Source organism: Ischnura elegans, chromosome 3, assembly GCF_921293095.1.
Source record: "Ischnura elegans chromosome 3, ioIscEleg1.1, whole genome shotgun sequence".
Taxonomy (NCBI): Eukaryota; Metazoa; Arthropoda; class Insecta; order Odonata; family Coenagrionidae; genus Ischnura; species Ischnura elegans.
Genome location: NC_060248.1, coordinates 115,646,592 through 115,663,639, shown reverse-complemented (window position 1 = coordinate 115,663,639; position 17,048 = coordinate 115,646,592). Strand labels below are relative to the sequence as shown.

Here is a 17,048-nt window from a genome sequence, read left to right as displayed (position 1 = left end):
TCGTACTCGTGATGAGTTTTTTTATTAAACGGAAAGACCGCCATCACCATCTAAAATATGAAAGAGTGAAGCTCTCAAAGATGGCCAGTGCTCCACGCTTTGATAGATAACCTCTGAAAATGGACATCTAGTGATCGGGAAGGATATAGGTTGTGCTCGGATCCATAAGATTGCCACCATCCACCGTTGGGAAAGGGAGCTAAGTTTGGGGGTATGGGATTGGTGAAGAGGGGGGTATTTTCTGGTCGGCACGTGAGGAAGGGGAAAGAATACGATTGCAGTGTGTGGGGGGGGGGGAGGAAATATCGCATTCAAGCGGTGCCCCTTTCTTTGGCCGCAAACAGCAAATTTTTACCATCTGATGCCCCCGCCACCCTCTTACTCACACATGCAAGCCCTTCGACGAAAGATGGGTTCCTACGCTGGGATATTTTTTTTCCTCTCCCTTCCTTCCCATACATATATTATTTCATCACCAAATCCTTCCCCATCCCTCTCTCAAACATACCTCTCTCCCACCTTTTCTCAAACCTCATTCATTCTCGCACTCGCCAGTGCTCTTTCATCCCACCCTCGGCCTCTCTTACAAATCACCTGCACCTCTTCCAAGAACCTCTTGGCATATTTGATTGGCAATTTTATGTCTGTTTGTCTGTCCGCTATGTTTCCGTAGGGCTGCACAGATTGTAACCAAAGTTAGTACATAGGTGCCTCTCATGCCCTCAAACCCATTTTTGCTACTTTCAATTGCATTTGACGTGTCCTTTGGGTCGTTTTTCATTAACGTTTGCTAAGTCACGTCATACAACTTTTATGTTTGGGCATCCTGCCGGGTAGAGACACCTCTTGACACTCTCAAAAGGAAAACAACACAAAATGATAATACACTCGATAAAAGTTAATACAATAATACACAACATTTTGTCTACTCACGTAAATACACACATAACGATCATTGTTGTGAAGTGGAGTTGATATATCGTCACCACACCTTCTTGGTTCTTTTAACTAAAAATCCTGCTTCTATGGGCTGCATACTTATCGAGAAACGCCGGGTGCCTTGCTAGAGTGTACAGTATAAATAAAGCTTAGAGTTTGGTTATTTCGGCGATGCCTTTTGAAATATTCGCTTTATTTGTATGATTGCCAGTGACCTTTTTCATAATAATCCACAGTTAAGCCTTGTCCACAACAGCTTAAAATAACTAAACATTATGTAAAAATGGAGTTTAAAAAATCAAAAGGAACTCCTTTCGATTCACAACAGTATTAAATGGCGCAACTCGGGTTAGCATAACCGTGAGTTGAGTTTAGCCGATTTTGAAATTATACAGAACCAAAAAAGATAGTTTTGAAATATACGTGTGGTAAGCGCATGCGCGAAGCATGTGGAAAAGCCAACCTTATACTGGGATAAGTAAAAATAATTCTCGGTAAATGCCATAAAATGGTGAAAGGTAGAAGCTACGTGTCTCCAGTAAGGCCTCACTTGGAGTATGCTTCTAGTGTGAGGCAACTTTATGGAATATTGGGACTGATGTCCATACGTAGGCTTTAGTTGTGTGGTGCAGATTTAGCGGAGAGGTAAGCGGGACATGCACCGCGTGTGTCCATCTTTGTGGACAACAGTTTCGCCAGCATTGCAGCTGGCTTCTTCAGGAAGATGAGTTACGCTACGCTACGCTATTAATGGAGACTGTTCGTATCAGTTAAAAAGATAAAAAAAGATATACAAAAAGATATATAATAAAAGATATCGCGATAAACAATTAAAAAGGTATGGTACTTTTTCTAGCAATTTAATTTTTTATCAACCAAATAAACAATAAAAACAACGATTTCTGTACCTGTACCTCTCCAACGAAACCCGTCGTCTTAAATAAATTGTGTGAAAAAGTATCATACCTTATTAATTGTTTATAACGGATTTTCCCTAAGTTAAGCCTGAAACAATCGAGTTTATTATCGCAATGTTCAGCCGTTAATGGTTATCGGAGTTTGCCTTTCAAATGCGGTGTGGCGTTATTGTATTAAGTGGCTATTCTTTGTGTATTAATGTGTGGGACGTGTTATTGCATTTTTTGGATCTTGTTTTTTGAAGTGTGGGTTGTCATGGTAACTCCAGAGCGGTTGCAGAGGAGTGTTTTGTGTTTTGTTTAATGAATGTTGGACTGATGTCGCAATGTCACTAAGGCATTGTGTCAGTGTGGCATCGACTGTCTCTTATACATATCCGTCGGAGTCAGGCGTCTTCTCATTGGTTCATATAGGAAGCAGGAGACTTCTCATTGGTCCTTCTTCCCTCGCATTTTCCTGCTACTTTATCTCCCGAGTTTGTTTGAGCACACTTTTTCATTAGCTGGAATTCTGGTACACGGGGTAGCTAGCTTCCCTATTGAAGGTTTTCGTGGATTTCACAATCGCAATCGCTTCCCAAATGATGCGTGTGTACTATGTCGTCACCTTGGTAATTAATTTTGTGCTGTCATAGTCAACATTGTGAGTACTCGAGATGTCCTCAGCTATGGCTTAGAGGCGCAGTTGTTGATTTCTTGTGGCTCCTTAGTGTATTTTCAACCATATATTTATGGCTCTTCATGTTTTCCCCATGCATGCACCACCACAGCTGCAGTAACTTGGGTTCCTGCGGTAATTCTACCTTTTGCATTTTTTTTAATAGAAGATATTTGCAAAGAAGGCTGTCCGTCTTAGCTACATAAAATCTCGTCACTATACCATGTTTTGAGAGCACGCAAGCGATCTTTTCGATTGTTCCCGCACCATATGTAAAGAACGCGAATGCAGTAGGCTTCTCAGCATCTTCAGGTGCAGGGTTGGTAGGTAGTTGGTTGCCAGCCTTGCTGATACCTCTAGCTGGCATTTGGTTGGCTTGGAACGTGCCACCGCGCGCCAAAAAGATTACCTGCGGACGCCGCCGCCATCAAATCCTGCCATTGGCACACAGTGTTACTTATTAACAGAGGTTTATGTATTTCATTTATATTTATTCTGGTTTTAATATCTAAAAGTTCTATTAGTAATTCACTAAGCTAAACGAATTAGCTTATTAAAACCACTTGTCTGTTTCCACACACTTTTATTTTCACCGACCATGGTTTCGGCAACTTGTGCCATTATCCAGGTCGGTGAAAATAAAAGTGTGTGGAAACAGACAAGTGGTTTTAATAAGCTGAATATCAAAGATTTCCACCGTACCACGCCGGACACTGTATCTTTTACCAAACGAATCATACAGCATGTTGGTGGAGCATATTTTTTCATCTGTATGGATTGACATCGCTCAAATCATAATGAGTTTAGAAGAGATATATAATCAATGAGAATGATTACTTAGAGTTGAAATACTCTTCACTCAAGTTTTTCTTCAAAACTAGTTTTAACCCGCTTTTACAAATACTCTTCCCTAAAGGATATCTTTTTTTTAACTTCCTTAACTAATCGCTTTAGTTCTCCGTGTATGATGCCGCAAAAGAGAGCGATATGCACGTCATAAGGCCGTAATGCTTGCTCCTCGTGGGGGAAAAAACTGGGGAAGGATATGGCCACTAAAATGAAAGACGGCCAAACAAACTCCCGCACTAAATCCCGTTACAGTCGGCCGTTAGCATTCGGGTGAGCGTTTTTTACGGGCTCGAGGGGGTTAGCGGCAAAAATGGCTGGTTGAACGTTCTGAGCATGCACCGCGAATAAAATAGCCTCATTCTTTTCTTTTCTCAACACGCCTCTTAGGGATGATTCGATTCGAAGTTGAGTGCACGCGTTTCGGGGCAATAATTTTATTTACACCTTTCCGTATCATCAACGTCATTTTTTCTGCGGGGGTTTGGGCCTTTATCTCGTATTTCTTCCTCCATCCCTTACCTCTCTCCCTCCCACACCAGTGGTCCGAAATCGGCAAAAGCCAGATAAAAGGCCTAAATGTTTTTTTTTTTTTGAGATAGAGTCTTGAAGCGTAGTTCAAATACTCATCAAAGATGACCAATTGTTAACTATTTATATGTCATTTTACACAAATGCCACATATTACTTGAATACAGCAGCCCAAACATGACTAATTTTTAAAAAACACGTGCGATCAAGTTTTACGTCCAAAATCTTTGAATTTATGCCGGAGATGCAGCGTTGGTATGATTTTTATGGAATAAAAAACATAATATTCCTTTGACCTGGTACTATATTACCTATGACTTTTGAAGATTTTGGTTCATATCTGTCTGGTTTTTTAACGGAGAATAGCGTACCGGGTCTTCACATGAATGTAACATAAAGTAGGCATAACCATTCGTTTTGAAATATGCATCGATTTTGATGCATCGTGTAGTCTCTGCCGGTATACCATTTATTTTTGTTTTAACCGATGATATTTGAGTGCGATTTGTATGGTGTCTCTGCCGGTATACCATTTATTTTTGTTTTAACCGATGATATTTGAGTGCGATTTCTGACCAAGTTAACTCGTGTGGGATGTTTCTGACACCTAAAGTGAAAAAATATGACTGACACCATTTAACTTCGAATTTATCTAGAAATTCGAAATATCATTTCATTATAGCATAAGACTTATAAAAACTCAACTCTAATGAAGCACGTGCACGGGAGTATACGGCGCGGAGACAACTCGGGCGTTCAAGATGATCCGCGCGAGTAAAGTCTGGAGCAAAAGTGACGCGGTGTATACGAGAAGTTTTCCGATGAAAGTAAAATACGAGGTATGTTAGGAAATAACTGGCATTTAAGTTTTTTTATAAAAATAATTACTTATTCGTCTATATTCATTTTGTTACCTTCAATATAGTCCCCATTAGATAACTCCTTGAAACACTTTTCCAACTTAATCTTTGGGATTGCCTTTAGATTTGTCAGCGATTTCTTTTCATGTCATCCACGCCTGTCAAAAGATAGCTCTTTGAGGTTCTCTTTATTTTTGGAAATAGGAAAAAGTCGCACGGAGCCATGTCTTGAAAATATGGAGGCTGATGCATCGTTACATTATTGTTGATATCTCAATAGTTTCATGATTCAATTCAAGAAGAAGAAAACGGACAACTTGTTAAGGGGAATAAAGGAGTGGAATGACCTACCAGGAGAAAATATTTTATACCTTCCCCGCAAATATTTATTTTTTTAAGATCAAGTGTTCCTCGATTCCTTGTTGATATCATTAGGGAGCGTTGGAAATTTTGTTATTTGGTTCAAATTGCATTTGTTAGAAGAAAGTATTACATTCGTGTTAGTGTATTTTTCCTATTAGTGTATTTTCAGTTCCTATCCTTTGCTCTCAGGACGTGCGGTCTTGATTTGATTGGATATTGAAGTCTTCTGACTTCTTTTCGTCCTTATCTTTACGTATTACGCCCTTGCGTTCGTCATTTTTTATTATAATTTCGTTACAAGTTTAAGACATCCTCAAGTCTACGGAATTTGTCTTTGAAAGTGTCTTTAAAAGATGTGATTTCTTTTATTGCTTCGTTATCGTTGTCTGCAAGTTCGTCAAAATATTTCGTTGCCGTTTTCTTCACCACAGCTGTAGCTGCCGTCGCTTTGCTTATCGAGTAAACCGCCTGGTTGCCCAATCGTTGTCTGATTTTAAAGATTGACCTTAATTTCAATTGTCAATTTCAATTCAAAAGACAAGATCGATAAAATTGTCTTTCAATTTTATCGATCTTGTCTTTTGATAGTAAGCCCCACCACACCGGTGCTGCGCACAGTAAAGTTGACTGCATGAAAGATTTATATATTATTGATTTTGTTGCTACCGGCGTGGTGTTACTTTTTAGAATGGGACATAGAGACACCATTGCTCCAATATATTTGGCAATCATTCTGTCCAGTTGGTGGCTCATGTTAATGCTCCGATCTCAGTTTTGCTCTCAGGCAGTTAGGCTTTTCATTAATTTATTTTAACTCACATGCCATCAACAGGTGATATCCTACCTCTAGCATTAAGTATCAAATAATAAAATAAATAAATCCCGCATACATCCTCCTTTTACTCCTCTCGGTGATCTCGAAGTAAGTTTTCATCTTTTGAGCCCATATGAGAGAGCAAATGTGCTCCTGGAAGGGGTAGGAAGATTTTGGGATGGCCAGTCTGGGGGAAGGGTACGGAATAAATGGATTTCCTTTTCGTTTCCTTATTTTTTCTCGAAGATGGCGCGCGAGGATGATTTCCCTCGATTTCTTCCCATTTGTCCACATCCTTCCTCCCTTCTTGGAAAACCGATCGAAAAAAAAACCTTCCGCGAGCTGTATTGGGGAAAATGTAAAGATGCCGTGAAGGGAGCTCAGGTGGGCGGAGCGAAATGATGCAAATAGGAAAAAGTAAAAGGATGCGATGGCCAGCAAATGTATTCGAGCCCATTCAATTTCCCGCACCCGCCCCCCCTTCACCCTCCCCTCACCTCTGGGGGCTGTGCCCAGTTCTCTCTTTCTTCGCCTCGCCGAGTGGGGTCATCGCGAAACATGAAATGAGCACGGTGCCATTGTTGAGAAAATAAATCACCTTACAAGAGTTGGTAGGTTGCCTCTCTTTAGCCTCGAGAAATCTAACCTAAGGCCCCTACTCTTAGTCGACCCTGTAGGGCCAACCGACCCTTGATACGTCATCAGCTCCTACATAAACCGATTTCTCCCTACATACGCCACATCAACCTCTACATATGGTCGTTTTTGGAACAAAACAGGCGCTACTTAATGTAGGGTTAGCGAACCAGCCCTACATCCTACAAAAACATGGCGGCCAAATTTCGTCTGCTGATCATTTCGATTAAAGAATCTACATTATAATGGATATCGAGCACACACAAACCATTTTAAAATGTACAGTAACACAGCGGAAAAGGTAATAATACTTCCACATTATACCCATCAAGTGAAATAAATAATAAAATTGACTGAACATTGACTGACAATATAATAAGTACAATATAGTGGTATACATCAGCTTGTTTCTGCGGATATATATTAATATTTTTCACGTTTGGCACTTGGTACACCTTTGAGAAACCAATATCTATACGTACGTATACGTACAATCATAAAAAACATATTTTCATGCCGCTATTTGCCGCACAATAAACTTAACTGTGAAAGGTAAAAGCGAATGACAAACTTTGATGATGCAACGTAAGTTCTCAGGTCAATGATCATACTTGCCCCGTACTTATCACTACCTTGTGCATATCGCTTTTGAAGTTATTTAAAGATAATACTATGAGTCTACTTTTGGCTCGATATGAGAGTATTTTTAGCGACAATTAATGTAATGTAATTAATTAATGTAACGACACGACCTGGCGGACGACACCGATTGTTTATTTTCCTTGAGCCGTTGGGCTAACAATACGCCCGAAAACTATCGGACGTCTTTTCTTAGTTTCATAGTTAGGTCTCTTTACGCAACCAGAGTGGAAAAACTGGCGCTTTGCCATCATCAACGTCATTTCTGAGACTTGACGACGGAATTACCCCCACCACTTATGTAGGGTCGACTGAGAAACGCATGTAGGGGCCTCCTGTTATGTAGGGACGGATATGTAGGGTCGACTAAGAATACGGGCCCAAATCTACATCTACAAACTAATCTAGACTAGTTTGCGGCGATAAGTAAATAAAAAGAAGGGATGCTCAAACAAAATTCCAGCTAGCGTGTTAAATTAAAAACTTTGTAAATTTCATATGAGTGGGTTGGAAGCCAAGGAGTACAAGTGATTTCTCTTTTCTTTGCAGAGTTAGGTACAGAAATTAGGTATATAAAACAAAGGAGATCAATTAAATGTTTAGAAGTGCATTTGATTTTTCACTCGATGTCAGCACAGAACAGAGACTAACTCGTTTCCCTTGGCAACCAGGTTTTTGTGTATTTATTCTAACAATTAACTTTAAGTACTTAATTCTGTTGAGAAAAAATCACTTGTACCCCTTGGCTCCCAACCCACTCATATGTGATTTTAGTAACAATAATTTTAATTCAAATGTATTAAAACATTTGAACCTTAAGATGTCGCACAGCAACGAAACTGGTCACTACCAAAATCATATGTGAAATTTACAAAGATTTTTATTTAAAATGAAGAAATTTCACCAAGTCACGCCTCATTTGCTTTGCTTTTTCACATTATTCCCACTCGACCGGTCTCTTTCCACCAAAAGTACTAATTTTAAACGCGTAGTGCCACACTTAAATGTCCATAGTGTATGGATCAGACTCTTGTCAACATTTCGCTGCATCTGAAATGTGAAAAAATTAAGCCACGTACATATTTAATATTTGAGAAATAGGAAAATCTTTAAGAACATTATTATTCTTTTATTATTCATAAAAGTTCAATATGACGGAGTAAGTGTTAAAGGAGAATTGCGTCATCGCTAATAAACAATACGACCGGTGAAGAGGGAGGTATCCACCCTCTCAGTGCCATCAATGTCGATAAATAATTGAGATATCATCATAAGTCAACAATCCTAAGATTGGTTTGATGCAGCTCTCAATTTCTCTCTCCTATCTGCTAACCTTTTCATGGAGACGTATTTCTTCCATTTTACATCCTTTAAAACTCTCCTGTGTAACTCATATTCGGGACCGTCTTGTGCCCTTCTTCTCGTTCATATGTCCTTTCGTCGATTTTTGTCATCATCAGGCCCAGTGGAACAGTGAGGGGGGGGGGGGCTTGGGGGATAAATCCCCCCGCCAGATATCAGAGAATTTTTAAGTTTAATCCATTTTACTTAATTGGATTGATATTACTAATAGAATAGTGTAATGATTAATAAAATATCCCTCAGAAAGCCGTAAAACTCACCATTTGAACCATTTATCTTAAAATTCCGCAATACTCGCACCTACCGCTTATCCTGGTGGGTATTCCATACCTCCACACACCTCGGTATTAGTTGCACCTAAACTCCCCCCCCCCCCCCCCCCCCCCCAGCCTTAATTCCTGGCTGCGCCCCTGATCAGACCATCATACCCCATAATGCGGCCAACTGAGCTATCCCGTCTTCTTCTTAAGCTTCTTAGAAAGCTTCTTCTCTTATCTCCCACTCCTCATATCACTTCCAACCGAGTTATACTGATCAAAAATCGTGTACCTCTGAATTCTCCAAATCGTTGCTGCAGGACTCCGACTGTACTCCGTAAGTACACGTAACGGCCATGGAAATCGAAAGAACGCCAAATGATGGGAAATATTTCAGACCTGCCGCGTGAACAGGTGGCGGTGCAATCGACTTACATTCCCATGGAAAATTTTCTCATGGGCCGGGAATCGAAACACGGACCTATAAGCTTTCTGGTCCTCTTCGAAGGCCCCTCTGCAATCCAGCTTCCGGTATTTCTATGCACCGAGTCTCTCTTTTACTTTCTCCCTCGCGTTGCCATCTCGGATGGACCACGAGGACCTTGCATAAATAGTAGCAGACGTCTCCTTACAAAAGCCAAGGGAATTCTGCAATCTGAATAGCATAGTGGTCGGCGCAGTGGCCCAGAAAGCCAAAGGCTCATAGTTTGATTCCTTGTGAATTCAGGGGGAATCAATAGTCCAGAAGAATTTCTCGCAAGGCAATGATAATTAATTAAATAAGTATTGCCACAAAATTAAAGGCATTTTAGGTGCTTTAAATCCATATAAATGTAGAATACTTAGGTTTCAGTAATTGGATAGAAGAATTTCTTGCTATTTCACACTAATTCGCATTTTTAAGGGGAATTATGGGCGAAGCAATTGGATAACTCATTTCTGTGGCTTACTAAGACAACTGCGGAAAAGTTTAATATTTCTGGCCTGACGCGTGACCCGCTGCGATAAAACTCACTGGAAATTAGATTCCTTTCGACCGGAAATCAAACCACCGACCTATGACTTTCCGAACCACTGCGCAGCATAATTATAACGGGAATTGGATGAATATGGACAGCGGGGTGGAATGCGCAGTGTACCACAAGTCCGTAGTTCGATGACCGGACCAGGGGAATTGTTTCCCTTGGCTACGTACGTGGAAGCCTAGTGATGGCTCGCATGGATGTTGCAAAGGGCGGATTCCGGGTCCCTTATACGGGGGAGGGGAGAGTGGGTGGCGATGACCACATCCAGCCTCTTTTCATATATAAGGAGCGGTGACCGCACCCACCACCACCTCCGCACACCCGTTGCCACCCCTCCGGGTGCATTCAAAATCCCTCTTCCGCTCCCCTCCATATTCTTCTGCCATCCGTCCACACCCTGCAGACAGCCGACCTCCACGCCTTATATGAACTCCGGAGGGAATTGCGTATCTTCGGACTTCTTTCGGGTGGCCATCTGCCGCAGATACATCGGAGAAAAGTTTTCGCGGAGTCGAGGATGAGGGGGGTGTCCGAAAAACCCCCTAACCCACCCCCACCCCCCCCCCCTCCCAAGAGACTTCCCAAATACTCGTGCTCATTTATATGTGCAGAGATACATATGAGAATATATATTCGATTTTTTTTTCTCCCTCGCCGCGAGAAATACAGGGTGCAGCCAAATCGAGGACGATTTTCTGCCCGTTCTTTCCCTTATCCTGGACCCGACCTCCCTCTCCGTCCCCAGGGTCACGACCCTGGGGGCGGAGCGGAGAGGAATGTGTGGCAGGAGGTATAGGAATCTGATTCCATCACAGAGCGAAGATTTGGTTGAAGAAGAGAAGTTCTCGATTCGATATATAATCTTTGAAGAAAACTCTTTCGACTTGAATTGATAACCAAAAGGGTAACGGTTGGCATGAGCGCACCGCGACGTCATCGAGTCATATTTGTGAGTATGGTCTCTCTCTTAGGACACGGAATTTCATGCCATACGAGGGAGGATCCGAAAATAACCGGACACAATTTTTGAAAAAAATTCAAAATTTAATATTTAAATAGTTTAAAGTATACCGGGACTAGCTGCGGGGATAACTTTTACGGGAGTCACCCGCAATGCACAATCGTGCGAAAGTTCCACAGAGAAAAAATCATGATCGTGTTCTTTCGTATTCGATCGGATCTTTCGTATTTAATTTTTTGCCTTACAAACGTTAGTTACCTTCGAAGTACACTCCATTTACCGTGATACATCGGCACTCGTCGTTTCCGATGCCTTTGATTTTCTTTTCACCTCCGTAATATGATCAAAACATTTCCCTTTCATCATTATTTTCATCCGATTGAACAAAAGGAGCTCAAAAAGTGCGAGGTTTGGTGAGCAGGGTGGACGAGGAAACAATATCATGCAATTTTTGTAACAAAAACTCAAGTCGCGACAATCAGCAACACTGCGCTCCTCCTACTTTCCCTACTCTCAATTCCACCTTCCGAAGTTATCCCTATTATTAACCAAGTTTTAACTTCTTCGCTACTTTTCTCTCCCCCTTTTCGCCGGCCATTAACTCTCTTTTTTCTGATTCTCCCGTGATCGCTTAAATCCATAGTATGTTTTTATAATATGTAGACGTCCAAAAACAAAATCCTCAATTCATTTCATTTTTCTTGCCTCGGTGGCGGCTGGGAAAGTTAACATAATAACAGATACACTGTCGTATGTCGTTGAAGTCCAGTTGTATGTTGAAGGCTCTTTGAATATGACATAGTGCAATGTTGAAACCTGGGGTTGGTCAAATAAACTTCTGTGGAACATACAACATTGTATCATTTATTATGCTTACTGTCACCAAGTTCCACCAAATATCGCCATCGATCATTAAGTTGAGCTGGGAAAGTTCTTTCCTGCTAGACAAGAGGTCGCGTTTTCGAGTCCCACCTGGGTAGGTTCCCCCAATGGATGTTTTTGTACGTTCAATTGTTGAGTTACAAATGTAAAAGGCTCTTCTCGATGGTAAAGGTATAAATAAAATAAAAATAAATATTCATTTCCCCGCGAGTCACCACCAAAAAAGTGTCATGGACGAAAAGAATTATTTAAATTTCGATTTGCTATCGCATTTGAACTACTTCCATCTTTGAAACATATTGACCCTTTCCCTGCATGCTAAACAATTATTGTTAAATATATTTCCTTATCCTTCACGGTTGATTCACTTGTTATTCTTCTCGCGATATCTTTCAGTGGTGAGCTGCCACCCAAGCGATTGGAAAGGGTCAAATATCTTTGGCGAATCCTTCAGAGGGCGGGTCGAGAGCAGCTGGATTCTTGCGAGGATGAAGATCCAGCGAAAGAGACAGGAGGGTGGAGGAGGAGCTAGTTTGTTTGTGTGCGTGCCGGAGGGAAATATATATGGGGAAAAAGAGGGTTGGGGATAGTTGGAGGGGTGAAGTCAAATGGGGGAGTTAAGTCGGCCACCTTCCGTTTCATTCCATCTACGTTTATACATGCGATCTAATTTTATTTCATTTTTTCTATTTTCGGCACCTGCCCACCGCGTCCATCCCCTCTTATGCATGACCACCACCCCATATCTCTGGACACCCCTCCCTTCCACACCGAGGTCCCTGCTGGCTGACCCTTGTCGACTTGGGGGGAGTTCGGGCAGTGGGGAAGAGAGGAAGAAAAAAGATCGTCGCGGAAAACAACTCTCAACTTTGAACACTTCCTCAACTCGCTCCCCGGTGTCTCCGAAAAATTCTAAATTTTCTCTCGAAGATATTCCGTCTCCATGCCGGGAGGAGGGTAGTGATCGACATATCTCGAAAGCGTATCATCAGTCACGGAAGGCATTATCAGAATATATCACGAGAAAATGCTCGCATCTCTTTCATATTTCGGCTCCTATTATCCCTTTAGTTGGCTGAAATGCCTACTTATTCCGAACTCTTCGGAATACTCATTCATTAGTTAATTTCGAAAATAAATAAGAAACATCTTACGATTTCCAATGTCGAATATCCTTGTTTTTTAATGCGTAAGGATTTCTTCAGAGGCTACAATATTTTTTCTATAAATCAAATTAAATTTTTTATTTTATTTCATAATCGAATATCGAAGACAAATCCACATTCACCGTTCCCTAAGTGAACTAGTCACGGAATGGAGGGACGCGAATCGGATATACTAGGGTGACCATTCTGGAGATTATTATTAAGGAGATATTGTTTACACATGGCAGAAAATGGGGATGGGATATAGCGTATCAATATATTTAGAGTAAAGTTGTATTTTATTATTCCAACTACCTCTTTTTTCCTAAAGAATACTTGGTGAGATGCACTTTTTTGCTAATTGTTTTAGTGAATATTTTCAAGTTTTTTTAAACATGAAATATTGAGGTTTAGGTATATCTATGTAAAAATTCTATATTATAAAAAATTTGCTATGTAAAAATACATCTTTCACATGTTTTTAAATAAAATGACCTGAAACTCAAGATTTTTTATTATTAAAATTAAAGCAAAAAGTTTAACACAAAAATTATTTTCAAGGCACATTTTCAAGAAAATCTTAAAAATTTTAATCGCCACTAATCCAGCTCTGCCACAGATTCTACGTTACTGCGCCGCAATATTCACTCAACTCATTCAAACGCTCTACTTTAAATTTGCTTCGCTCTCACTACCATCTATTACAAAGCTTGCCATGCTTACTGCAGAGACGCGTACTTTGCTAGAATCCCATCTGGAAGACAGGACCCGCACCTTCATTCGAAACCGTGGACATCGAGACAGGGGGCCGTATCGCAGAGTGACCACGCCGGGGACATAGTCACTTGGAAATATTGTTTACGTGGAGAATATGAATAGGAAATGCAGTAGTTTCATACACAAATGGAATGGTAAACGAAGAAATGATTGATTAGTTTGTATGTTTCATTTCATATCGCACGTTTTTACCTAATCTAAAACCAGTGGCCTCGTTTTTGCTCTTTACGAAATTTTAGTTGGCATTTCCATGACAGTCTCTTGAATTCTCAAATCCAATGTTGCCTCACATTATACACTACTGCGCAATCACATTCGCGTACACATTCTCGTGCATAAAATCGCGTCTCTTTCGTAATCGCCTCCTCATTCCATGGCTGCCATAGAGACGCGCATTTTGCATGGAAACCAGCGACCGCAGGAGCAGACCAACCCCCCGCCCCCCCTGGCTTCACTCGCAACCCAAGCCCTGGAGTGGGGCGACCCCTAGCGCGTATCCCACGCTGACCGCCCCTCCCTCTCATCACTCTTTCAATTTCCCAAACCCAAAAAGTCTCCGCAGCATCCTTCGGGTCTGGACCGAAACCTTCGACCCCACTCTTTTTCATCTCACCCGCATATTCAATCGAAAACTCCATCCCCTTTTCCGATTCTCACCCCCTATTTTTCCAATGCCCATCCCTTATATCTTTTCCACCCCCACTCCACTCCTCCCTCCCCCCGCTGACCCACACGATCATTTTTACCGTCCTTCAGTATGATATCTCCAGCGATAGCTTAGAGGTTGAGATGGAAGATACTGTGTTTCTCCAATTACTATTCATAAAAAAGAGGATGTCTGTTTGTCTGTCCGCCATGCATTTCCATTCGGCAAGACGGATAGCAACCAAAGTTGGTACATAGATACATCTCATGCTCCCAAACCCGCAGAATCTTGGTTTTGATTAACTTTCATGCGGTGAGGTGAACTTGAATTACCAAGGGTGGATCTAATTGTATCTGCACAGTTTTTTTTATGCCTGCATTCTCGCGCCGAAGGGCCACTTCACAGTCCACTACCAACGATTTTAAAGGGCGATGACTCAGAGAATGAGTATGAGCAAATTTCAGACCTTTTCGTAGAAACTCCAGTTCGGAATTGGTGAAAGATGAATCTGATAGAATGACCACTCTGGGATGAAATCTATTATCAATTTTCGGCACACACTCGGAGGAATTAGCTGCATTGTTTGTTTCACGCCGTAAATAATGCAGTTTTTGTTAAAGGTGGAACTTTTCTCGGAAGAGACATCACTTACCGCAGATTTGACGTAATTGTAGAGATGTTGCCGACGAATTATGTGCAGGGTTGCTGAAAGTTGTAAATGAAGTCGGTAGAGGTAGTGGGAGTAGGCTTCTCGCTTGCTGTACCAGTCTCTCAGCTCCCATTTGATCCAGGTTCTTTTGGCTAAAGTTACTGCATGGCAAGCTGCCTTTGATGTGGATCTAGTTGTTAAGTTCACGTACTTCAAGGTGAGGTTCAATTTAAGGCACTTCTGGTCGAAGACGATCTTTAATTCCGTTTTGCGGAATTTCACAGACGAATCCAGGTAGAGTTTGGCCTGGTATGCTGTGCTAGCCTTCCGAATAAGTTCAACAGATTCAGTAGTTGACGGTTAACATTTTTTCTTCACTCCCCATGACGAATTTTTGAGGGTATTTGGGCCCCCTCAGGCCTCATGGAGTCAGCGCCACTGTCTTGTATATCAGTTGCTAACAATACTTTGGTTTGATAATTCGGATTTTCAATCAATTAAATGCTGCAATTTGCTGCAGCTGAATCAAGAGGTTTAATAAAGCGCTTAACTTCGAACGAACCCCTTCTATATTTCAGGTCACTGGAATACGTGCACACGTGCTTTGAGCTCAATTGCTATTTAAAACGCAGTAACACAAAATAGAACTTTTGATCAGTTACATCTGGTCAATATTGTTACTTAGACACTATCTTTTGTAGCGATGTTTTACGAGTGTTTATAAGCTGATAAATCATAATTCGTAAAAATTTGTGAACTAAAAAAGGGAATGTTCTGGCCTATTTCGATTAGTGTTCAGATCTAAAATAGTTTTCTTTAAAACTCGACTTCCAATAATAAAACCAAAAACATGGTCAATAAACCCATTTTATACGTAGGTTTTGAAATTAATTTTTATTTTATTATTTAAGAAAACGTTCAATATTTTATATTCTGAACCACCATATTCTTAAGAGAAAATGATCTGAATTAGGATTCTTGGCTGCTTTTGTAATAATAAAATAAGTCGTCACTTTGCGAATCTATCATGCTAAAAAATAAAAAAAGTTATTTATTATTAATGGATACATGTTTAGTATAGACGTGTTCAGTGATAATGCGCTTTTCCAAGGCATTGTTGTTGACATCGCGACTGACGGAAGACTATGAGAATCGTCGCCGGTGACCGCATATTCGGATACCCGTAATTGTTTAATTTTTAATTCATTTAAAACTTGATCCATCCACTATCTCTTAAAAAAAAGACTCATTTTTCTCTTTCTCGAAATATTAAAAAAAAAGCATAACTCTTTTCCGTAAAAATTTTTGTGCCACAATTTCGGACCCGAAATGAACTAAATTAAGTTTCGATGCAATGTGAAACGCTTGGATTTTTTGTTATTTAAACTTGTGCAAATAATTTACTTCCCAGCATTAAGGACTGAGAGCGTAGGTAACGGTTAGTACGAGGCGTAGCGTAAAGTTTAGTTTATCTAGGCAGTGATTTGTGTTATGCCGAGGTAGAGCGGTTAGCGCCATCAAAGAGGGGAACGTAGCGGTACTCCTCGGAATTGAATGCATGCGTGAAGTACGCGGGGCGTATGTATTGATTATCTCAGCGCATGCGCACTCTTATTCAAGTCCGATAAGAGCTGAGATGATGCTCAGAAGAAAGAGCATCTCTTTTGATTATCAAATCCACCATCAGTAACGGAATGAAATAATTTATAGCCATAAATGACGACATTTGAATGATGAGAAACATGAACTTATCCAATGCACCCCGGAGCAATTGTTGAAGGTCCCATGGTGTAATGGTTAGCACTCTGGACTCTGAATCCAGCGATCCGAGTTCAAATCTCGGTGGGACCTGCAAAATTTTTTTCCATTAAAATTAAATTGAATGCGTTGATATGATTCAGAATATTTTAAAAATCGATAATGCTGCCATATTTTCTTCGTTCAGCCGCCCTGAATGTCCTCCCCTCAACTAATTGAGAAAATTCTGATATTATTCAGAAGGAATCCCACAGGCGTAAAGCAGGGATATATCAGCATTACTAATTACAATTTTTAGTGAGCAGGAAGTGAGATAGACTTTTACAACTCTCTACATATCATGTTTTTACCAATCACTTCCAAATTTATAAGCCATTTTCCAT

The 17,048-nt window shown here is 40.7% G+C and overlaps 1 non-coding gene across 1 annotated transcript; it reads left to right on the top strand.

Moving 5' to 3' along the window:
- Positions 1 to 16,686: 16,686 nt before the first annotated feature.
- Trnaq-cug lies at positions 16,687 to 16,758 on the top strand. Its single transcript has one exon. It is a non-coding gene; the product is annotated as a tRNA-Gln (tRNA).
- Positions 16,759 to 17,048: the final 290 nt, after the last annotated feature.